The 25,436-nt window shown below is 39.7% G+C and overlaps 1 protein-coding gene and 1 pseudogene across 5 annotated transcripts in view; one reads left to right on the top strand and one right to left on the bottom strand.

Moving 5' to 3' along the window:
* Positions 1 to 16,956, bottom strand: part of LOC143714379 (uncharacterized) — a 35,223-nt pseudogene extending 18,267 nt beyond the window's left edge. The window contains exons 1-2 of the transcript XR_013195477.1: positions 16,721 to 16,956; positions 14,290 to 15,133 (exon numbers count right to left, since the gene is read on the bottom strand). The product of XR_013195477.1 is annotated as an uncharacterized LOC143714379 (transcript). The remainder of the gene's footprint in view (positions 1 to 14,289; positions 15,134 to 16,720) is intronic.
* Positions 1 to 25,436, top strand: part of LOC143714414 (uncharacterized) — a 1,189,624-nt gene that overhangs the window by 268,234 nt on the left and 895,954 nt on the right. The window lies entirely within an intron of this gene.

Here is a 25,436-nt window from a genome sequence, read left to right as displayed (position 1 = left end):
GCAACGCCAAGATCATGGGTTCGATTCCCAGGGAAAGCAATGGAATAGGAATGTAAATGTGTAATGCAATGTAAGTCACTGTGGATAAAAGCATCTGCCAAATGCGTAAATGTAAATACATGGTACAGAAAACATGTCCTCCACCCTTTTGAAACATGGGACTACAGTTATAGAAGTTGTATAGAAACGACGTCTAAAATTAGTCTAAATTCGATGTTGAAAAGACGTCCACAAACGACCACATTTGGTCCCACGGACGTCAACATTAGACGTGCAATAGACGTCGCATAAAGACGTCGCCTGGCGTTACAAAACAACCCCTTTAGTGGACCAAAATTGGACGTCCAAAAATTACATTGAACAGACGTCACTCCGACATCACATTGCGCAGTGGGAAAGCTCTAATCAAAGAATAATTTACACTAATTCCAAGTTCGCTGTTGAGATTAAAAAAAAGTTTGTAACGTTAGGTGTTTGTCGGATAACGTTAAGTATGAATGAGCATTTAACAAACCAGCAGAGCCAAACAGCGCTGTCATTTGTTTACTTCTTTGCTACAACGTACAATTAACAATACGAACTATTGCAGGAAAACACATCGATTGAAAATAAATCATACTTACAGGTTGTGGCTCGTAAAGAAAAGCTTCTGTTTTTAAAGTTGGAACTGCTCCATCTTTCAGGACAAGCCGATGTGTGAATCCTGCATTGAGCTTGCGAAGATTGTGAAAGCTTTCCTCCGTGTGCAGCACAGAGAGCGAGATTTGGGTCATAATTATGAGGGACTGAGTTAAAAAAAAAATGTAACCATTGATCCCTAACTCCCTCGTCCCTAGGAAAGCTGAACAAAGTGGACCTGCAATCCGGATGAAAATAACAGCAGCGTTTCGACGGCCTTGCGACAACTCATCTCCAAAGCAATATAAAATGGCCTCGCCCCGCTTATTAAGTATTCTCGGAGGAGGGTTTATGTAAATAATGGGATATGCTGACGTTAGCAAACCCGGAGGAATGTCGTGTAGTCCAAAACCGGTCTTTTAGAAATTGAATTTTTTAAGAGCAAATATCTCCTTTTGCTTTGAACTTTGAGCACTGTAACTTTGCAGATGTTGTTTATGCTCAAACAGCAACATTACACACTAGCTAAAGTTAGAAAAGTGAAATCGTGTTTTACCACCCCTTTAAAATACACAATACTGCCATATTTTGACACCAACTTTTAGATTTATATATAGTTATGTTAAAAACTACTAAAACGTTTTAATTATTAAGGGTCGTTCACACTAAACTTCTCCTTCCACTGACTTCACACACTGTAACAAATTGCTGTAGATTCTACAGCAAAATTCTACAGCAATTTATTGCTTTAGCATTTTACAAGTTATTACTGTAATTAGCAATGCATTATGGGTCAAAAAGAGTATTACAGTAGTTAACAGTATATTTCCATGTCAACTGTAAATTGATTTACAGTTAAGAGGTGTTTTCACTGTAGTTCATTTTTACAACAATTTACTGTGATGTGGCATTATGGGATTGCGCGGGCTGAATTCAGGTTTGAAAAATGGTGGACTGGAGCAGGGCAAGTAGAGTTGAAGATAAAAGGCACTATTTACTCGATTTTTGGTAAGTTAACTTAAATTTACGTCCATAAATATTACAATCTAATGTATTATGCTCTTTAAGCGATTTATATTTTGAACAGAATTCATAACATAGGCATGTCAGATGCAATTAATTTATCGACTTGTTAACAACTGCGTGTTATCAGACCATTTAGTGGGATGTAAAAGTGTTTGATTGCAATATTTTTCCCCCCAAAACGTTACGTTTATTTAGTAAGTAAAGGAATGTGTCTTTAATTTTAAATTTCTTGTTTCAGGCAAGGCATTGAATTGCGACGGGACGCGCCATAACAGTGGTGAGTCGAAGCTGTACTGTTACAAAGTAAAACGGACGAATGCTGCAGTTTGTTACAGTTTTATTCGCATTTGCTCTCAAGAGAGTATTTTTAGGGCATTTACAGTTTGGCAGACAAGACAAATCCACTGAAGTGTTGGTGAGACAAAACTACATACAGTAAATACGCACGTGCAGTTAGCTTCACTGATGAAAAACATTAGAATATATGATTTTAACATCGTTGGATGCTGCTATTTTCTCATTTATTTTACTAGTTTGGATTTAATTCTTATTGAGAGCAATTAATTTTATCATCTTGTTAACAACTGCGTGTTATCAGGACATTTAGTGGGATGTAAAAGTGTTTGATTCCAATATTTTTTCCCCCGAAATGTTACGTTTATTTAGTAAAGGAATGTGTCTTTAATTTAAATATTTTTTGTTTCAGGCGAGGCATAGAATTGCGACGGTGCGCGCCAAGACAGTGGTGAGACGAAGCTGAACTGTTACAAGGTAAAAATTATGGACGAATGCTTAAGTTTGTTACAGTTTTATTCGCATTTGCTCTCAAGAGAGTATTTTTAGAGCATTTACAGTTTGGCAGACAAGACAAATCCACTGAAGTGTTGGTGAGACAAAACTATCACGTGCAGTTAGGCTATGTTTACACGGAAACGATCTGAAGAGAAAACGCAAAAGTGGCGTTGCGTTATCATTTTTTATTCTGCGTTTAGACGAGCGTCGTCGGGGGGAAATCCGCGTGCATATGGTGATGCAAAAGTGTGTGAAATTCGATGTAGTATGCACTCCAGGCGGCTAGGTGGCAATGTGAAGAACTGCGACACAACAACACCAATATCTGAGAATATTTTGTACAACTGCTGAAAAGACTCTTGTACGTTTATCAGAGCTGCTATGCCAACTTGAAGGTCCGACGTATGGAAATAATCCGACATATTGGGGTTATTTTCCTGTAATGGCGCATGCCTGTGACGTAAACGCGTACGCGACGAGAGCCACAGTGAGCAGATTTGCGTTTTTACTGTTTAGATGGGAACGCGACAGTGGATCGTTTTTAAGATTTCCACTCTGGAGGGTGGTTTCACTTTTTTGCGTTTTTAAGCCTCCAAAACGCCGTCGCCGTGTAAACGAAAGGCACATCCGATAAAATATTTGTACGTTTTCACCCAGAATCGTTCTCGTGTAAACAGGGCCTTAGCTTACTTGACGAAAAACATTAGAATAGGCTATATATTAACATCGTTGGATGCTGCTATTTTCTCATTTATTTCACCAGTTTTGATTTCTTATTGAGATCATGTAAAACCAGTGTTTAACAAAGGCCTGCGTCATAACTAAATTTAACGCAAAGCAATTTGCTATGCCTATTCACCTTTGCTCTCGAGAGAGTATTTTTTAGAGCATTTTGCAGTTTGGAAGACAAGACATAATTATTAATGAGACAAAACTACATACGGTAAATATGCATGTGCAGTTAGCTTCGCTGATGAAAAACATTACAATATATGATTTTAACATTGTTGGATGCTGCTATTTTCTCATTCAATTTACTAGTTTGAATTTCTCATTGAGAGCATGTAAAACCAGTGTTTAAAGTCCCCGTGAACCGGAAGTTGCAAACGACTTTTCTCCAGTGTTGTGACGTATTTCCGAGAGAAACGGAATACTAAATGAGGCAAAATAGTGGGCGTGGCTTTTTTTCCAACTAGCACCTGATTGGATCTAGAAAAGTAGGTGTTTCATTCTGAAATGGAGGCAGACGCAAGTTTACAATCGGTTGTTGAGGATTATTCGCCGCCTGAAACACCGCCAGCAGTCCCCTTCCAGCAGCAGGAGGATGATGAAGATGAAGAAGAACTGGAGTACACGGAGGATACGGAGGACCATTTCGTCACGGGAATCAGACCTTACATGTTTGAGCCGTTACATGCGGACGGTCACCTGGACGTGGCGGCTCAGGAGCAAGTTCGCGAGCATCTCGATGTGTCCCAATGGTAACACTAATTGGAATTATAAAACTATTTTTATGTGCTATTACTGCTGCAACCTTAACCGTTATGATATTAATTTGCGTTTTATGTTTTCATAAGTTTTTGAATGTTGCACATTGTCTAGAATTGTTGCCTACATCTATAATTGACAGACAATTAAGCTTACCACGATTAAACCACAACTTTAATTTCTCCGCTTAAACTGTACTATGCTTTTCATTCAGGTGCTCCTGTGGCTACTGCCAGCGCATGGACACTGGTCCTGAAAGACTATGTTGTAGGGAGGTTAGGCAGGTTTGTGACAGAACTGCAGAGAATGGGTATCATGTTATTAATCAGCCTATACATGACACAACAGCTGAGTAGAACTGAAGATAGCAAACTCTATGACTTCAAAAAACATTAACATTAGTAATACAGTGCCTATGTGTTAATACATTACATAACATATACTACAGTCCAGAATAAATTACTAATACTAGGGTAAAATAGTATAATACTAAAACTACATAATTGTTATATGATTTTTTGTATATAGGTTGTTGATAAATGTGCAGAAGCAGAACTGCAACCAGGATGCATGACTCAACACCGGGGTTTTGAAGCGGTCTGCTTGAACCCATGGGTTCTTCAAGTTGAATATGCATCCTTGGTCCAGTATTATGGTGACTATGACCAAGATGTTTTTACTATCGAAGAGTGAGTAATCCTATCTGCAACGGTCCGTTTCTGTCCTGCAAAAATGCATTATTATCTATTTTCCTTTTTTTGTCTTTAGGCGATACCGTCACACTGCCTACAGGACCTTTGTCAGATGGCGTTGGGGCTACTTGGGAAGAAAAAAACGTGTTGTCCTCCCATCATGTGTTGTTGTTAAAATAAGATCCACATTCACATCAGAGAGATACACAGGCTTCAAGCTACCTTCACTACATCCACAATAGCAAATGATATGTATGTAGAACTGTATGTGATAAATAATGACAAAGGTCTTTAATTACGTTTGATTTTATGTTTCATTTATTACATTTTAAAGATTAATTTTAACACTAAAAATGACACACACACACTATCTAAACCTGCTCCTACTCCATCTGTGTAAAACGGGACCAGGGTCTGACGTCAGATTCCTGTAGGTCGGGCTTGTCAAAGTCAGCACATAAGTGATCTGGAACCTTCAGTTCATTAATCTGCTCTTGGTATGGGCCAGGATTGATGACCACCTCCTCAAAAAACAGTCTTAGCAGACTCTCCACGTAGTCTATAACGCAAAAAATTCAATGAACCTGGCATTTTTTAAGTAGACATTTTTCTACAATTGGGATCAAACAACACTGTGGTCAATCAAACTGCATTTACCATAAAGAACATGTATAATGTAATGGACGTGTTAATGGAATATCTAATTTGGCAGAAGATATACATATTTTTCATATTTATTGTATGGTAACATTATCCTTTTATACTTACTGTAGGTTGGTGCTGTTTTTGTGTAGTGAAGGGAATGATCCCCCTTTTTGTATTTTGGCCATTTCACTTTGATAGACGGTTCGGCGCTCTGGTTGCATGCATACTCGCGATTGGAATTTTCATTATAGTGAAGAGCAGCAAGGTGCAACCTACATAGTTAAATTAAGAAATGAAAAGGATAAAATTAGTAAGGGGGGGTTGTTTAAAGTGTGAAATAGTATGCGGTTAAATTGTGTATTTACAAATATAAGACAGTGTGACAGATGCGCATACAGCATTATTTATGACCTTAAAATACATTTAAACTGTCAGACCTGTTCAATATTCCCACAAAAGAGAATGCCACATTTTTGGGAGCAAATTTCAATATCAGGCTATGGAAGCCTTCAACTGAGGAGGTCTGATGGTGAGGGCTCAGTTTTGACACGTCTTTCAGGAGTCGCTGGTTTAACATCAGGTCGCAAAACCGTTCACAAGCTTTAGTGCCTAATAAAGACAACCAGTCTTTAGCAACATATAACTGTAATGTCATTTTTATGGCTGGAAATATCGATATAGATTATTAAATCCCATTACATCTGTATATCACTATGCCACTTGAATTCAACAGATTGTTGTCAATTGTAATCTTTAATATAATAGCCATGGCTTATAAAAAACAACAACAATCATTTCACTCTTAGCAGAATCAGTATTTTAGTTTTAGATTTCAGTATTATAGTTTTTAGTATTTTTCAGTATTATAGTTTAAAGCATTGTTTAATAATAAAAAAAAAAAAAAATTCCATAATGGAAAATGTAAAGGTATCTGAAATATTTCAGAATAAAATTCAATATCAAATTGAATTAAGATTAGAATTGAATCAAGAGCTTGTAAATAGAAATTTAATCATACAAACTCTATCAACCCAGCCATAGTTATCTTCATGGTTGTTACCAAACTAGACTAATCATGTAGCATTATGAATCAACAAAATCCTTACTTGGTGTCAGCCAGTGGCGTATCCAGGACATTTTTTGGGGGGTGGCCAAGATGGGACACAAAGCTAGTGTGGGGTGGCCATGGCATAGCAAAGTTAATGCGTATATGTACGCAGCCGACCATGGTTCGAATCCCGGTCCTTTGCTGCATGTCACATCCTCTGTCTCTCCCATGATTTCCTGTCTCATAACTGTCAAATAAAGGTGACTATCCTGTTAAAAACAGTCCTAACCACCTATCACAGTCCCCAAGTATCTCTGGTTATTTTAACATGTCTATTTTTAATCAGTAATTATGGTCAGGATAGGGTAAACATTTTCTAAGAGCTATTTTCTTGTAGTGGATTAACTTGTCTCTTCATAAGTTAGATTAGAGTAGCAAAATAAACTGCTCTTAACTCATCCTATATAGAATAACATGCATCAGTCATCAACTCATCATCTGTGTCACCTGTATTGTTACCTGAGTTTGCTTTACTAATTGGGGCACCATCTTGTGGTTACATAAAAACACAGAAATCCAACAGGACAAACCAAAATGCTTAAAGATAGGACCTTACCTGTAAAAGCAAAAGAAAAACTAAGCTTGTAAGAAAAAAAAAACATAAATATTTGTTGTTCTTTACATGCTTAGTATATGTTATTATTTAGCTTAGATATAATTTGTTAGAGATACTGGAATTTGAATTTCTTAATTTTGTTCTTTGCCAGGTGTTTTTATTTAACCACAAGAGGGGACTTAAACTAGTTCACCCAAAACACCTTAGCAACCACCCAGAATACCCTAGCAACCGCATAGCAACACCATAGCAACCACCCAGAACACCCTAGCAACCGCCTAGCAACACCCTAGCAACCACCCAGAACACCCTAGCAACCGCCTAGCAACACCCTAGCAACCAACCAGAACACCCTAGCAACCCCCTAGCAACCACCCAGAACACCCTAGCAACCACCCAAAACACCTTAGCAACCACCCAGAATACCCTAGCAACCGCATAGCAACACCATAGAAACCACCCTGAATACCCTAGCAACCGCCTAACAACCAACCAGAACACCCTAGCAACCGCCTAGCAACACCATAGCAACCACCCATAACACCCTAGCAACCACCCAGAATACCTTAGCAACCACTCAGAATACCCTAGCAACACCATAGCAACCACCAATAAACCCCCAGCAACGCCCTAACAACCACCCAGAATACCCTAGCAACCGCCTAGCAACCACCAAGAACACCCTAGCAACCACCTAGCATCACCCTAGCAACCGCCTAGCAACACCATAGCAACCACCCTGAATACCCGAGCAACTGCCTAGCAACACCATAGCAACCACCCAGAACACCCTAGCAACCACCTAGTAATGCCCTAACCACCCAGAATACCCTAGCAACCGCCTAGCAACCACCAAGAACACCCTAGCAACCACCTAGCAACCACCCATAACACCCTAGCAACGCCCGAGCAACCACCCACAACACCCTAGCAACCGAGTGCCGAGTTTTGCCACTGCAAGCACCACTTCACATTTTCTTCTGGAAATGTACATTCTAGTTATTCTTATTCTTCTTATTCTTATTCTTCTGGCCACTTTTTGACGCGCTACTCCTCCCGCAGTTTTTGTCACAGACCCACGAATGAGGCGTCAAAACTCAAAAGTTGGCAGCCCTGTGATGTATGAAAATGTGCAAAAAAGTGGTTTTCAACTAAGACAGTATTCATATCCAAGGCCCCTGATGAAGGTATAAATTTAAACATTGGCTTTGATTCAGCATACATTAATAAGTTAATTTAAGTGAAGATGAGCTAACTGATACAAACAAAAACAGCCCTTAAATAACAGAGCAAATAAATAAGTCACAGCTTGTTCTTGTGTTATAACTTAAATCTAGACTGTCACACTATATTTCACACACGGGTTGGCCAAAAATATAACATTAGCTCTATTGAACACACACATCTGCAAGAAAAACCCTCAAGTCTTCAGTCCAGAAAATAGCATTCCATGGCGGTGCAACGAGTGGAAATAAGGTGTGGCCCCTTTAAGAGCTGCGCGCGCGCCCTCTTCAACTGTCTGCACGCTGCACTCTTAACTTGGTTTGCAGACTGCTAAGCTAGCTAGTACAGTGTAGTTCTTTTTTTTTTCAGTTTTCCTACACATTCAGAGGGAACTACGATATAACTAAACATTAAATTACCATACCTCTCAATCTACAGATTCCAGCGTTTTTATCATTGTTGCTGTTGTAACTGTGACCGACCGTCCTCCTGTTTCACGGAGCAGCAGCAGCCAGCGCGCTCATCTCATGGGTCACCTGACCTGCACGGCCAAACGTCCGCTGAGCAGAAATCAGCTCTAACAACCTCAGTACGACCATTACTGTGTTAGTTAAAAATGTAAAACTGGCCCTAAATCAGTTGATCAGCTGTCATCATTGATTGACAGCATTTCTCTTGTTTCTTGTGTTGACGAACTTGAGCAACTACCTATCAGATCTGGGGTGGCCAATGAGCTTTACGGACCACCCCCTAGAATCGCCACTGCTAATGTACAGAGGTCACTTACAAAGTTAGGTTAAAGATACAAACATAGAGGTATTCAAACAAATAGCATATCAATAACAATGTTTAATTTACAGACTGTGAGCTGAAGAGTAATATACAGATTCAGATCAAATATGTGTTTTTGAAGGAGAGAAGGGTGGATGTTGGACGGATGTCTTGAAGAAGACCATTCCTCAACCTCGAAGCCACTACACTAAAAGACTCCCATGTTACCAGACTATTGAAACCGACAGAATATGACACAGCCCCACCTCAGATATTTTTCACCAGCCACCACTGGGTCTGAATAATAATAATAATAATTCATTTCATTTAATATAGCGCTTTTCTGGCTAGCTACTCAAAGCGCTTTACATGGAAGGGGGAATGAACGAACTCCACATATTCTCCTCATGCTCGCTGCTGCTGCACTAAATATGTATTTCAGTAGAAAAGACGCCGGAAAAGACGCACAAGTATCGCTGTGATCGATGAAAACAATACAGAAATGAGTCTGTCGCTTAATCAAACTGTATAAAGTGTGTGTGATGGTTGTGTAAATATGAGAAATACCATGAACTGCTCTCCTCAGACTCTTCTTCTTCTTCTTCTTCTTCATTGGCGGCTCGAATTAGCGCCATCTATTGTGTGTTTTGGATCAGAGACTCATTTTACTCCTTTTGTCATGTGATGCATGATAACGAGGAAGCGAGCACTTTTACTTTTATTAATTGCAAAAAGTACAAAGATGACATGTTTATGATATACAACTTTGTATACAAAATGTATTAACAATGTGTTCAATGTCATCAGAATACAAATGAGAAAATAAGAGTTAGTAAGTTAATAAGACTATTTTAATGTAAAAGGGATACATTTTGTGCATCTAAATGTAAGGAGTTTATTACCGAAGATTGAGGAATTAAGGTGGTTACTTAGAAAATTGTAAAGTTTTTTTTTTTTTTTGCATTGCAGAAACGTGGTTAGATTCGTCAGGAAGTGATAATGAAATTAGTGTAGAAAATTATAGTTTAATTAGAAAAGATTGCAATAGACAAGGAGGGGTGTTTGTTTTTTTATTAGATCAGAAATTAATTTTAATGTATTAGATAATAATGTTGAATATGAGTTATTGTTTATGGACTATTATGCAAAATTCACTTTTGCATGGTGTTTGGACATAAATGTGTGATGGCAGTGTGTGTACACAACCACCCTGCAGTGATAAAATCCACCCACTCCTTTCTTTAAAATCCCCATAAATCATAAGCAGTGTCTCACAACGACCTGTTTTCAGAATAGTGACATCACTAAAGCCACAGGCCCCGCCCACGAGTGTTGACAGACACTGCCGTTCTAACATAGACCCGCCCTGATCGAGTTCACAGCGAGTTGAGAGAGTTGTACACATCCGCCATTGCTGCACTGACGAGAATGTCTCCCAAGCGTTGTCGGTTAGAGATGCGCGGTTGGCGGTTACAGCCGCGGATAAACCGCGGATCGGGCGGATGACGTGACTAAAAAAAATATTTTAATTAAAATCGGGCGGGTGGCGGGCGGTTGAACAAATCAAATGAAAAATATATGTAGGCTATACCAGGGTTTCCGTTGTCCGGTAATTACCGGACATTGGCCGGGATAAAAATGAAATGTCCGACAAAATTAAATCTCTCCGGTCAAATTGTCCGATAAAAATTGCCTAATAGAAGATTCCCCTTCATCTTCGTTTCAGCGCTTTTCTGCGGCACTGAGGACAGCCTACCTGTGTAGCTCTTGTGTCGCTGTCCTCAGCTCAGTAACGTTAGCATAACTGGAGGAAGCGCACACAGGACGAGAAGCGCAGCGAAGCTGAAAATCCGATAACATCAGCACTGAGGAGCTCTTTTCCAAAACGATATAAATCCATTTCAATAGTTTTCAGGAAAATTACATTTTTTACCTAGACCCACACATTTTGTGAATATTCAATTTATCCTGTTAAAATGTTTTTTTTTGCTCAGTCTGAACATGTTGAAAAATTATTATTAAATCAAACAACAATATTGTTGATGATAAATTCAAAGTTATACATTTTTTTTCTAAACGCTATAAACCGTCAATTCTTTTCCAAAAATTGATGATTTGTCTTTTAAAAAACAACAACAAGAGAACATGCAACATATAATCAGGGACTCTAAATTAATACTATAAATGAATATAAATTAAATAAGTGCAAATGCATGAAATATATAAAAGCCAAACAAAATAAATAGTAAAATAAAATAAATAGTACAAATAAAATAAATATATCCAATGTCACGTTCCAATATTGTCCACCACATAAAACAAATTTAAAGATAACACACATACAAATACCAGTCCTTAAATACAACAATGTTAAAAATGAATTCAAATCACAACATGACATCATGACTTTGCGTAAACATACACGCCCACTTTCAAGTCAAGTGGCGTGTTATCTATACGCATTTTGAGTTATCCGCGTGTAAGTCTACGCCATTAAATGTCCGAGTGATTCCGCGTGTATGTGTACGCCGTTAAATGTCCGAGCGAAACGAAGCAAAATCTATATTTACATCTGTGGAGCGATATTTCTTTTCCTAGGATGGTAGGAGAACACTCATAAATGGTATTAACCCCAGTGACGGGTAGGTTTAGGGACGGGGTTGGGGTAGGTCATATATTTATAATACATTAATATAACGTTAAGTCAAAGGCGTTGATAAACATGCTGAAAAGCGGTTATGCGTGTAGATAGCACGCCAAAAATGGAAATACGAATTGGCGTGTCATACATACGCCATTTCATGAGATCAGTCTGCAAATCAAATATATCGGGGGGAGACACGGTCAGACATGATTTTGGCCACTTAATTAAGTTTTGTTGAAAGCCTTTCTTTAAAGTGAATTTCGTTTTGTATAAATTGTATCTTAATTTTAATATTTTTTTCATCAACCAATTGCCTGGATTTAATAAATAGGAAGCAAATAGACAATATAATCATAACATGGAGGCGCGGGCGCGGTCCCTTGCATTGCATGTGAACTGGAGCGCATCTCATCATAAACTAACCGAAACTCAGCGTATGCCTCACACATGAGAAATATATCTATATAGAAAGCTTGAAATGTCTTTAAACGAAACAATTAAAAACGAAAAGATATAGGATAGGCCTACTCTCTGATTATGTAATCCATTACATGCATTTCTCTCTAGGCGAGATTGTGATAGTCAATTTCATCTTTGAATGAATCGGACGTTCATGTTTTTTTCCGTCTATTTGAAAGTTAGGCTAATAAACATGTTGCATTCTATACGGCCTGATTATGTCATTTTTTAAGTTACATATAGCCTGCCTCCAGTTTTCCTCCACTTGACTAATTAAGAGGCGATATTTGACCGGCATACCATCAAAATGTCCGTAAAACGAAACCTCTGCCGGTCACTTTGACCGGCACCATTTTTTTCTAGCGGAAACTCTGATGTATACATTGTTAAATATTGTTATCTGACTATTATTTTTGTCCCTGCGCGCCGATCGGAGACGGAGTTCACTGCTGATATTCTGAGAGCTTTCTAGTCTCGCGGCTGTCATCAGCAGCGCCTTGTATCGCCCAATCCGCGGATGGCGGGCGGGTGCGGTTTTGAAAATTGGTCAAAAACGTTGGTGCGGATGGATGGCGGACGGATGATGAGTTTCGTGATGCGGTTGCGGATGAAATAATAGCCCATCCGCGCATCTCTATTGCCGGTGTTGTGTAGCTGGATGTATTAATCCACATAGCTCTATTTATTTACTGGAGCGATAGGCCTAACGTTATTGATCATGGCAGTAATGAAAGTGAGAGCGCACACTTTATTACATTTCATAGGAGTTGTTTTACGGATATACAGTTTACCAGTTTATTAAGCACCCCCTGAATAGGTGTGTATATATTTGTTTACTGTTAGTTGTAACGAGTGTTTTTGTGCTTCGCTGTGTAACGTTATGTTGATAATAATGAAAGGGAGAGGGAGAGAGTTTATGGATAATACTTTAATGCGGACGTCTTATACAGTGTTTATTCAGCTCTTACAGTGATTTTCTAGAGTGAAATTGACACTTCATCTTTTGTGTGATGTACAATAAACTTCATTGAACTCATCAGTATATTTTTACAACATTCGGACGCGGTCCGCAACAACAGGCTTGTACTAATAGTGGATAAAAGAAAGATGGAAAAACAAGTTATAACCGTAATTAAACTAGACTATACCTGTTCAGTCTCCATACAGCATATATTATCTGGCTCTGTGGGCATTATTGTCCGACTCCGGGTCGAAATGAACACGGCTACTGAGAGTCTGGGCCGGCAGCAGCTGCTCATTTGCATTTAAAGGGATACACACTAAAACGGTGCGTTTTTCTGAGCCTCAAAAAGTGACAATTTAAACATGCTGTAAAAAATTATCTGTTTGGTATTTTGAGCTAAAACTTCACATACACACTCTGGGGACATCAGAGACTTATATTACATCTTGTGAAAAGGGGCATAATAGGTCCCCTTTAATGCCTGCGACAAAGCTAATATTGTTTGGCGTCTGTTATCGTCCACCAAGGCAAAACGATTTTTATGAAGGTCTTGAGTTTGTTTTAAATCATCATAATGCTTTGACAAAAGAGTGTATTATTATTGGGGACTTTAATACTGACATACACAAAAGGATAATGGATAAATAAATGAGAGAGTACCGGGGAGGTCGTCATTTAGCATGCGAGTCAATCTCATTCAGCAACCAGCAGAAAGCAGATGCAAAGCAGTTATAGTTACTGTAAACATACGATTGTTTATATATAATCATATTTAACATAGAACATAACTCAACGTTTAACATAATCCCAGATTTATGAACGTGTAAATGTCTGACCAAACAATTAAAATGTTATTTATGCAAGAAAACCTTGTGCTTTGGTCATCTGAACCACTTATTTCGACTTATTTGATTAATTTAATGAGAAAATTAGGCACAAATTTAAGCCAAATGCTTTTTATTTTTGTTACAAGTAAATTTTTGTTGACTTAAGACACATAAGACACTCTTTTTCGCCACCTGCTGGCGTATGTATGTAATATGAAGAAATTGTCACTAAACGAGCCAATGAACAAACTGAAAATGAACGATTCCCTGGAAAGAATAAAAATGTCCACCACTAGTACACACACACTACCATCACGGTTCGGCACGGTTAGCCAAGTGTGCTGAGAGTTCAGGGCCGAGAACGGTTTGTAATTGTGCCGTGCCGTACCAGGCTCACGTGGGAACACAACCGGATCCTTTTCCGAAGGTGGAAAAGCAGCTTTTGTTGTTCAGCACATTAAGATGAACTTCTTACTGTGATCTCAGACTGTGTTGATGTGGTTTCTCCACTGTGTGGATCTTCATGTGTTTCTTCAGGTGAGTTTTAATAGAGAAACTCTTCCCGCACTGATCACACGTGTGCGGCTTCTCTCCAGTGTGGATCCTCTCATGTGTTTTCAGATATGATGAACGACTGAATCTCTTGTCACAGTGTGAACACTTGTAAGGTTTTTCTCCAGTGTGAATTCTTTGGTGCCGTTTTAACTTGTCCGCTGTAGTAAAAGTCTTCTCACACTCAAAGCACATGTACTCTCTCACACCAGTATGAATTCTTTGATGTACTTGTAAACTATACAGAAGTGAAAAACTCTTTCCACATTCAGAACATGAATGTGGCTTCTCCTTTGTATGAACTGTCAGGTGTGTCTTTAGGTTTGATGCCCAGATAAATGCTTTCCCACACTGATCACATGTGAACGGCTTCTCTTGAGTGTGGATCATCGTGTGAGAATTAAGGTATGCTAATCGGCTGAAACTCTTCCCACATTGATGGCATGTGAACGGCTTCTCTCCAGTGTGGATCATCATGTGAACATTAAGGTGTGCTAATTGATTGAAACTCTTCCCACATTGATGGCATGTGAACGGCTTCTCTCCGGTGTGAATTCTCATGTGACTTTCAAGATTTTGTTTGCTTGTGAAACTCTTCCCACACTGAGTGCAGGTTGTAGATTTCTTGTCTTGTCTTTTCTTTAAAAATGTCCGTTTAGTCTTTGAGCGACTCAAAGGTTTTTCTCCAGGTTTGACGTGATTTTCCTCCTTCACTTCACTCAGTTCTTCTCTCTCCTCGTTCTCTTCCATCGGGTCCAAATAATCTTCTAAATAATCAAAATAATTAAAAGAGAGAAATATGGAGTGATTGGAGATAAATAAAATTATCCCAGATGTAACAGACAAGTGCTATAAAATATTACAATAATTTGTTGTATTTTTATAAATTAATTAAATGTCCCTGAAACTTTCCATTAATTAGGTACACTGATCTTCCAGTTATTATTTTGTAAACATTATAGGCACAAATCCCATGTTTCTGTAGTGAGAACTATTAAATGTATTTGATCAATGACACAATTATCTAACATGAAATGAACATTAAAATACACAATACTGCCATATTTTGACACCAACTTTTAGATTGATATATATGTAGCAGAATGAATGAATCAGATGAGTGGGGATGATTGACATTAGTGAGCACCTATCAGCGGGGAATTTCGCCTATTTAACACCTAGTTGGCTGTAGCCTGGGATGAGTCACGTGACGTCCGGCCCCTCCCCTTCTGTTGTTGACGGTAGCTGCAGGTATGTGCTGTTAGCCTCTAGCAGTCTGTTTCTAGTTGCGGTGCGTATGTTATTGATGATTCGTGTTGCATTCTAGCCTGTCTTTCCCCTCCGTTTCCTTCGGGTGTCTCGGTGGGTGGATTTGGGACTGCTCACCTCTCTGGTAAGTTATGTATTAATTGTTCTGTGGAAAGCGGATTGTTTTGACTTGTTCGGGGTTTAGGGATCGGCTGTGAAAGCACATGTGAAAGCACAATAGCGCGACTGCTCCTGCATACACACCGCAACACGCACCGCATACGCACTACACACGGAGTATGTGTGAAACAGCCGTAACTCACGCAGTGAATCGAAACAAAATAACATTAAAATAACATTTCATCTCGTCTCGTTTTGGTCAACGAAAATGAAGAGACATTTTAGCATAGTTTTTATTTTGCAAACCACATTTAGTCTCGTTTTTATTCGTCAACAATATTGCATTATACATTTAGCTATAGTCATCGTCACATGACCAGCATTTACGTTGCGTCTCGTCTCGTTTTCGTCACGTGATAAAGGTTCGTTGACGACGATATTTAGTCATAATTTTCGTTGACGAAAGCAACACTAGTTACAACTGAGAATGGTCTGGTTTTAACCAGTTAAAAACTACTAAAATGTTTTAATTATTAAGGGCCGTTCACACTAAACTTCACACTTGCCACACGCATGTGTGACAAGAAACACAAGATCATGTGAATTTCACTGTGCGAAAGAACACAAATGTTTGCAGTAAAGCGGAGTAGATTGTAAATTTGGACATTTTGGAGTTTTTATATATATCTTTGTTATATATGTTTGTAAAAATACGCACAAAATTCAGGTCAAATTCTGGAAAATTGTTACAAATTGTAAACCATATATAAAATAAATGTAAAATAAAAAGGTCAAAATATTTGAATGTTTGACCTGATGTTGACAATCCATATGAAACCTCCATTTACTGATCATTTTTATATATATAAAAAAACTTTTTCAGCTATTTCATAGTTTAACCGTTTATCTAAAAGTGATAAAGTGCTTGAATGTTTCTAACATGAATGTTCTTCAGCATCATGAATGAATGAAGAATAAACACCAACCTCTTTGTTCTTCAGGATCTTCAGTGTGTTTCATTCTGCAGGTTCTGGATCACTCGTGTTCTCACTGTCCTCTTTAATAAACTCAGTCTTTGCAGATTTCAGCTCTTCCTGATGCTTTCATGCTCGTCTTCACTTGCAGCTGATGGGAATTTACAGCATTTATTGGGGAATTGCAGTGGGAGGAGCTTCACTGATGATTAATTACAGTGGGAGGAGCTTCACTGATGATGTGACTGCAGTGGGAGGGGCTTAACTGATGATGCGACTGCTGTGGGAGGAGCTGATTTGGCAAAATCTAAGTTATGTAGATTACAGAGTTTTTTTGTGTTTGTTTTTTTGCTCATGGACAACAGAATATAATAATGTAAATTCTCCCAAATATAAATAATGGTAATAAAAAAACAGTTGAAAAACAGAAATAAACATAGGCTACATATAGTAACCAACAAATCCCCTCAGTCTGCTGACACCAATGAAATGAGCTTTAAAGGGGTGGTTCGGAATTTTGGACATCGGGCCTCATTTCCAAGTGAGCCTTAGTGTTATTTATCAGTGGAGACAGTTTTCAAAAAATTTCACCCAGTCGTTCCTGTTGCATATTTCGCCGGTGCTAGGCTAACGCGAGTCAACGGTATCTGTTAGCCTGCCATTAAATACAGTTTTACCCACTCCACAGTACACCAAAAGCAAATAAATTATAACGCCAGACTATCGATGTAAATGTCTGTTGAGGAGAATAATGTTAGAAATCAAACTACCCTTGCATCTCAATGATATAGTTATACTTCGTTCCCTGTATTTATAAGCACAGTCTACAGCAGCAGCGGAGGGATATCAGATTACCTAGGCAACCGAGCGCGCCGGTCCACATGACAATCACGCAAGTGTATTTACCTGCCGCTGACACTCATCACTGCAGAAGCAGAGTATATTTCATGACTTGTAATAGCAAGACATATGACAATGTCTACGTTTGAAAGCAATGCCAGTGTTTCGGACTTTGAAGATGATGAAGACGAGGAATATGTGTTGTTCAACGAACCATATATGTATGAGCCGGAATACACAGAATTAATCTATTCGCATCTTTGCATTGACTTTGTATGTAATCTACACGCGCAAATAATTAAATTCTCGTTCGGTGTGAACACACCATAAATTATACTATTGTCAATCTCCGCAATGCATTGAACTATAACGTCATCTCCACTAACGTTGTCAGTGTCAATCTATCAGTTATGAAAGGGACTAGCTTCATTAGCTAGCTAGAATAGCCCGAGTTATTACCTGTACATCTGTAGCGGTTGGTGCATCTGGAAAGACGGCTGGAACTGCATTCCCTCTCAGTAACCTGTGACCGTTTTGATTACGGTCGTCTTCAAATTCGTCTAGTCTAAAATGATCACTGCAAATTCTCAACTTTTGTAGAGTCTCTGCCGGTGACTTGTTGTCCAAGCCAGCAGCAATAAGCCAAAGTTGGATCCTTTCTGGATCTTTGAATGGAAATTTGTGGAAACTTCGAGGTGAACATTTTTTGGGGTTTATTATTGCAATTGCGAAATGCACACCGAATCACCATGTTGCCAATATCCTTCGTTTGGTGCCAATATTCCTCGTCTACTAGCTAGCTAGACGCCCCGACTGTCGTGAGCTTCTGTTCTGTCTTTACTTTTCGGCGCAGTACTACTAACCGGAGCAAAGTAAAATTCAGAAGTGTTGAGAAACTAGTTCCTGTAAATGTAATGTGATCATTGAGATGCAAGGGTAGTTTGATTTCTAACATTATTCTCCTCAACAGAAATTTACATCGATAGTCTGGCGTTATAATTTATTTGCTTTTGGTGTACTGTGGAGTGGGTAAAACTGTATTTAATGGCAGGCTAACAGATACCGTTGACTCGCGCTAGCCTAGCACCGGCGAAATATGCAACGACTGGATGAAATTTTTTGAAAACTGTCTCCACTGATAAATAACACTAAGGCTCACTTGGAAATGAAGCCCGATGTCCAAAATTCTGAACCACCCCTTTAAGTGTCAATTTACAGGAGATCTGAAGACATCAGCATAATAAATGAGGTGAAAACAGGAACTATTGTCATGAAATAAAGAGTGTTTTCAGCAGATCTGTTAATACTGATGATCCTCAGACTATCAACACTCATCCAACAAGACATTCAGGATCATCAGCAGATCATCTCACTTTATTCTGAGTGTTTGCTGTTAACACATTATTTGAGTCAGGATAGATGATAAAAGCCTGTAAAACAGCTAAATTGAAAGAAAATACTGCTAGTTCTCACAACATGACAAGGATAAAACATAAAAAATATATGAGGTGGTTAATTAAGATTTCCATTAGTGTTTTTTTTATATATCTAAATAACTACAGCAGCATGTCTTGATATATTGAAATATCTAAAATATATTTTGATTTTGTAGAAACTACATTTATTGCACTAATGTTATTAGATCACAACTGACGATGATCCTAAAAAGTATAATCCTCATAAATTCTGATTATAATGTCAAATGTGTTATTTGATTTGTTAAAGATCGGCAGGAGCATCAATTTCCCTCACAGATTTCAAACTTTAACTTTTGACTTCAACATTCAGTAACAGTTCTCACTCCAAACATCGAGACAATCACACAAACGAACACACACTCGCTCAGGTCTGAAACAACTCCACATATTCTCCTCAGGCTCGCTGCTGCTGCACTAAATGTTTATTTCAGGAGGAAGACGCCAGAAAAGACGCACAAGTATCGCTGTGATCGATGAAAACAATACAGAAATGAGTCTGTCGCTTAATCAAACTGTATAAAGTGTGTGTGATGGTTGTGTAGAGATGAGAAATACCGTGAACTGCTCTCCTCAACTTCTGCTTCTGCTTCTTCTGTTGATATTTGCGGCAGACTGAGACTAGACGCTAAAATGGCGTATTGCTGCCCTCCTCAGTTCATTAGAAGAATTAATATATTTAACAGATTATATCCTTATAGTCCAGTACGCTGCAAAAAAGTTGAGAACAAGTTTTGTTGTCTCCTACTTAAATAAACACTCTTTATTTCATGACAACAGTTCCTGTTTTCACCTCATTTATTATGCTGATGTCTTCAACTCTCCTGTAAATTGACACTTAAAGCCCATTTCATTGGTGTCAGCACACTGAGTGAAATTGTTACTCTGTACGTTTATTTGTGTGTTTATGATTGTAACTGTTTTTCTTACCATTATTTATATTTGGAAGAATTAAAATAATTTATGTTATATTCTTTATTTCTAGATACCTGTATTTTAATGAAGCAGCAGAAAAATGTTAGGATTACAAGCACATCATCAGTGAAGCTCCTCCCACAGCAGTCACATCATCAGTGAAGCTCCTCCCACTGCAGTCACATCATCAGTGAAGCTCCTCCCACTGCATTCACATCATCAGTTAAGCTCCTCCCACAGGAATTCTCCAATAAATGCATGTGTTTTTATGCATGTTTGGCCTGAGTTGTTGTTGTATTTACTGTTCTGACCAGCGTGTGGCGTTTCAAACGCTTTAAAACAGTGAATAATTTTTTACAAAGCACTTCCCACTAAGCAAATTGATGTCCAAAAGACATCTTTTCAACGTCTTTGTCACAAAAGTCGGACGTTGAAAAGACATCCACTGAGGAGCCAGAATGAAAGTTTTTATGACGTCTTTTTTTGACGTGTTCTGCACGTCCGATATAGACGTTCATGGACCCTCTTCGGACAACGTTAAAAACTAGTTAAAATGTGGCCATTGTGGACATATTTTCAACATCAGTTATGGTCTCATTTAGACAAGTTATACTGTTTCTAATGGATTGGCGTAATTCTATACATAGTTCCCACAGGCCAATTCATGTCACGTGACCTCCCTGGAGACGCCATCTTTGATGGCATAATTTTATGTGTACCATTATCTAGTATTGGCTAGGAGTTTTTAGGGGGGTCTCACACGTTTTTGAGCGCTTTATTAGACAGAAATTTGCTGTTGGTGTATTAACCTAAAACAACATGCTCGCCAGATTGTTTATCTAAATAGACCTATGTTGTTAGAATTTACTGTTTACCAGGTTTTTGGTAATTTTCTTGATTTAATTTTTTTTATTCTTTTTTTAAATGAAAACTAACATCATAAAGTATGATATTTGTTTTAGTTTGAGCAATTCTGGAGCTATAATTGACTCTTCTTAGGAGCATATAAGACAAAACAGCTCCTTGGAAAAAATTAAATGTAATATTGTAGTAGTTATAAACAAACATATTTTAGTTCAGATTAGTTTGAGGGCAGCAATTGTATTCATAATGTCAAAATAAAACCGACGTAATGTTACTTGAAGGCATTATAGCCTACTATTCCTGCCAAACTTCCATGGTTGCGGTTAGTGTTACTACAGTAAATCCATGGTGAATGTTGCTGATCTGTGGAAACTGGATAGTTCATTAATGGCACAATGTTTCTTTCTGGTTTCCACGTCAGTGCTGTTTGATCCGTTAATAACGGAGAAATGTGAATGTTTCTCACTAGATCTCGCAGCGATTATTACTTCTGTGGCAAATTCAAATTATTCCTTTACTTGATATCTTAGCGCTGTGTAGTAACTGTGTCGCTTGATCAAGATCGGCTCGCGCTGGTTTGGTCCAAACTGATAAACGGTCCGTCAACCACACAATAACGAGCAGTTTCGTTCCGCTTGCATTACGTTTGCCATTTGATGTTGGGCAATGTTGTGGTGGCTCCGGCGGATTATGAGCGCGCTTACCACGCGCAACGCGCCTACATTTGAAATAACGAAATTTTGGTCGGCAGGAAAAATGGCCTAAACCCACCCCCCCGGTTCTACGCGATTCACGTAAATGACCCAATTGGCAGAGAAAACGGCGATTGTCGCCGAAAAGCGACAAGTTTGCAGGATGCATGTACTTATTTGTACACTGAAGAATAGGGGTGGAACGGTACATGTATTCGTATTGAACCGAAACGGTACGGGCGTCATGGTTCGGTGCATGAATATAAAAATAAATTAAACCCGCGTGCAAATTAATTAATGTAATGCGGAACTACTTTATACGCGGGTTCTTTAGGGACATAATCTGAGATTGCAATGCTGGAATGTGCGTGTGTGTGTGAGTGAGTGAGTGAGAGAGAGAGAGAGGCGCAGGCGCGATCGTGATCAAACAGTGGAAACAATGTTGTTTTTGTATGTTTTTAATACCTCATCATTTTGTTGATACAGGACATCATTCAAACTGCAAAGTATTAACTTATATTTGTTTTGAGGGAGTTTCTTTCCTGTTTATCCTCACCAGCCATAACCTCCGTCATTGTTCTGACAAAAGCTTAGTCTTCTCACATTCATGAAGTCTAATAACGGGTATACTGTAAAATCCAAATTTAACTGAACCTCCCGCACGATTTGAACATTCATTGACCCAGCAGGAGATGACCATTTTCACTTTTTATCACGACATTAACTCGTTTCAGCTTCTTCTTCTAATGTTCTGCCCACAGAAATGGCGCCGGGTCTGCAAATGCCCGTATGTTGTGACGTCATGTAGGAACTATGTATTCGCGTCCAGCGGTAGACTGAACAGAGGCATAAAACTCCCGCAATGTCTCATTTAAAAGAGAAGCAGAGTATGTCTCGAAATCACAATTTTTCTGTCTTTGGCGCAAAAAGTCACTGAAAGTGTTAACTGCCCATTTAGTTGTCTTTTTCGTATTGACCTCATCTTTGTCGTCTTCGATCTTATCTAGCTCTGTCGGTGTTAATTCTTTGTGCCGCTTTTTGTCATTCAACGTCTTATCCAAGTCTTCTATTTCGTCTTGTGCCTGGGCCCATTTTTTTTTGCATTTTTTGAAAATTGCCATATTCACCATACAAATTAAACGATATGCAAAAATCATCCATTTAGCCTACCTAAATAAACGTTTTCATATGTGTCTCTCACTCTGTTTGCAAGTGTAACTGTGCTACTATGGTTACCAATGATTATAGTAGCGGATTAATTTCGAACTGTAATCAAACTGACTGGAACTACCTGTGCATTAAACGGTTTTACTGCACACCTTCCAGCCAATCAGAATTGAGTATTTAAACAGACAAAGATGTATTGTAATCTATTATACCACGGGCTATTCTCTTTCCTACATTTACATAATACTCACTCCCTCAAATAAACACTCACATATAAAATAAACTTTATTTATTGATTAAATCCTATTGAAAACTCCCGCTTCCCTTAAAAAAGACATCAATATTCTATTCTGTGTCCCATTTACTGCGCTTAATAACCCTTTTAATGTAATCTCCTGCACCCCAATCTGCCTCAATTTATTCTTCATTACCTGCCTCTGCATTTCATATCTCTTACATCTCATAATTATGTGCTCCACTGACTCCTCTTCTCGACATCCCTCACACAACCCTGTCTGGTGCTTCCCTATCATCTTTCATGTTTTGTTCAGCGAACAATGTCCCAACCTTAACCTCGTCATCACAGCCTCTTCTCTCCTATTCCCACTTACCACCCTATCCTCTTTAACACTCCTCTGAATTTGGTATAAGTGCCTACTTTCTCCTCTCTATCCCACCTCTCTTGCCACCTTTTAATTATTTTCTCCCAAATTATGCTTTTAACCTCTGTTTTACTAAAATTAACCCGCACTTCTACATTCTCTTTTGTTAGCGCCCTTTTAGCCAGCCTATCTTGTCACGGTTGATGAAATCGCTATTTCCTTCCTTTTCAACAGGAGGAGAATCTGGCAGTCACCGGACGTGCCGTTCAAGCCTTGGTAGCACAGGTGTCCGAGCTCACTCAACAGCTCCAACACCTGGCTGGTCCCACCGCGCCCAGCCCACCGCCGATTCCCCCACCCCCATCAGCACCTATTCGTCAACCTGAACCACGACTACCCGCACCCGAGATGTATGCTGGGGAACCGAACTTTTGTAGAGCATTTTTAACTAAGTGCTCTATGTTTTTTTCCTTACAGCCCAAACCTTCAGTACTGAGAGAGCGAGGGTGGCTTTCGTCTTGACACTACTCACAGGTCGTGCAGCGCTGTGGGGGACGGCGGTGTGGGAAAATCAACATCAGTGCTGTTCCTCGTTCCAGACACTATCGGAAGAAATGAAGCGGGTCTTTGATCGAGCCACTACCGGACGGGAGGCGGCTCGTCAGCTCACCGATCTTCGCCAGGGGAACCGCTCCGTATCTGATTACGCCATCGATTTCCGAACCCTGGCTGCCGAGTGTCACTGGAACGAGGAAGCGCGGTGGGACATGTTCCTGCATGGGTTGGCTGACCGCATCCAAGAACAGATCTTCACGCTGGACCTGCCTGGGAGTTTTGACGGACTCGTTGAGCTAGCGTTAAGGGTGGACGCCCGCTTACACCAACTGGAGCAACGTAACAGAACGACTCAGCGTCCCGCGAGCGTCAGGGAATTTCCGTCCAGCGGCAGTGATGCGGTCAGCCCAGTCTGCGATCCCGAGCCCATGCAGGTGGGTAGAGCTCGGCTTTCCCGGGAGGAGAGAGAGCGTAGAAGATCCCGAGGTCTTTGCCTCTATTGCGGTGGAGCCGGGCATTACCTGAACACCTGCCCGGTAAAAGACCGAGCCCGGCAGTGAAAGAGAGGCTACTGTCGGGCGGAATCACCGTAAGCAAGACCTCATCCTCTACTCTCCTCCCGGTAAGACTGCTGTGGGGAGTCCGGTCCCATCCCACTCAAGCCCTTCTGGACTCTGGAGCGGAGGGTAACTTTTTAGACTTCACCTTGGCACACACACTTGGATTACCCGTCACCACTCTTAAGAACACCATCGCAGTCAGTGCACTCAATGGACAAGAACTCCCTGCTATAACTCACTGCACTCACACCCTGACACTGGTCACTTCCGGCAATCACACCGAACAGATTTCATTTCTTCTTCTGGACTCACCCATGGCACCCATTGTCCTCGGTCACCCCTGGCTCATACAGCATAGCCCGAGGGTTGACTGGGGACACAACTCCGTTTCAGCCTGGAGCACTTCGTGTCATAAATCTTGTCTTGTGTCTGCCTGTTCGTCTGTGTCCAGTTCTGTCTTTCAGAAGGAGGCGGCGAATTTGTCAAACGTGCCCGCGGAGTACCACGACCTGCATGAGGTGTTTAGTAAGTCCCGTGCTGCTTCTCTTCCTCCGCATCGTCCCTATGACTGTGCCATAGATTTACTCCCAGGTAAGTCTCCGCCTAAAGGCAAACTCTACTCACTTTCTGTCCATGAAAGGGAGGCCATGGAGAAATATATTTCTGATTCTCTAGCTTCCAAATTCATCCGTCCTTCCTCTTCTCCAGCGGGGGCAGGATTCTTTTTTGTGGGTAAGAAGGATGGCTCTCTGCGACCGTGTATTGATTACCGAGGGTTGAACAACATCACGGTAAAGAATACTTATCCTTTGCCGCTGATGTCTTCAGCTTTCGAGCGGTTGCAGGGAGCATCTATATTCACAAAACTGGATTTACGTAACGCATATCATTTGGTTCGCATCAGGGAGGGGGATGAATGGAAAACCGCGTTCAACACCCCCAGGGGTCACTTTGAATATCTGGTCATGCCGTTCGGGCTGTCCAACTCCCCAGCGGTTTTCCAGGCACTCGTCAATGACGTGTTGAGAGACATGGTAGACCAGTTTATATATGTTTAC

This window comes from Siphateles boraxobius, unplaced genomic scaffold, assembly GCF_051911475.1.
Source record: "Siphateles boraxobius isolate OS27281-9 unplaced genomic scaffold, OSU_SipBor_1 54, whole genome shotgun sequence".
Lineage (NCBI taxonomy): Eukaryota > Metazoa > Chordata > Actinopteri > Cypriniformes > Leuciscidae > Siphateles > Siphateles boraxobius.
This window is presented reverse-complemented; position numbering and strand designations above follow the sequence as displayed.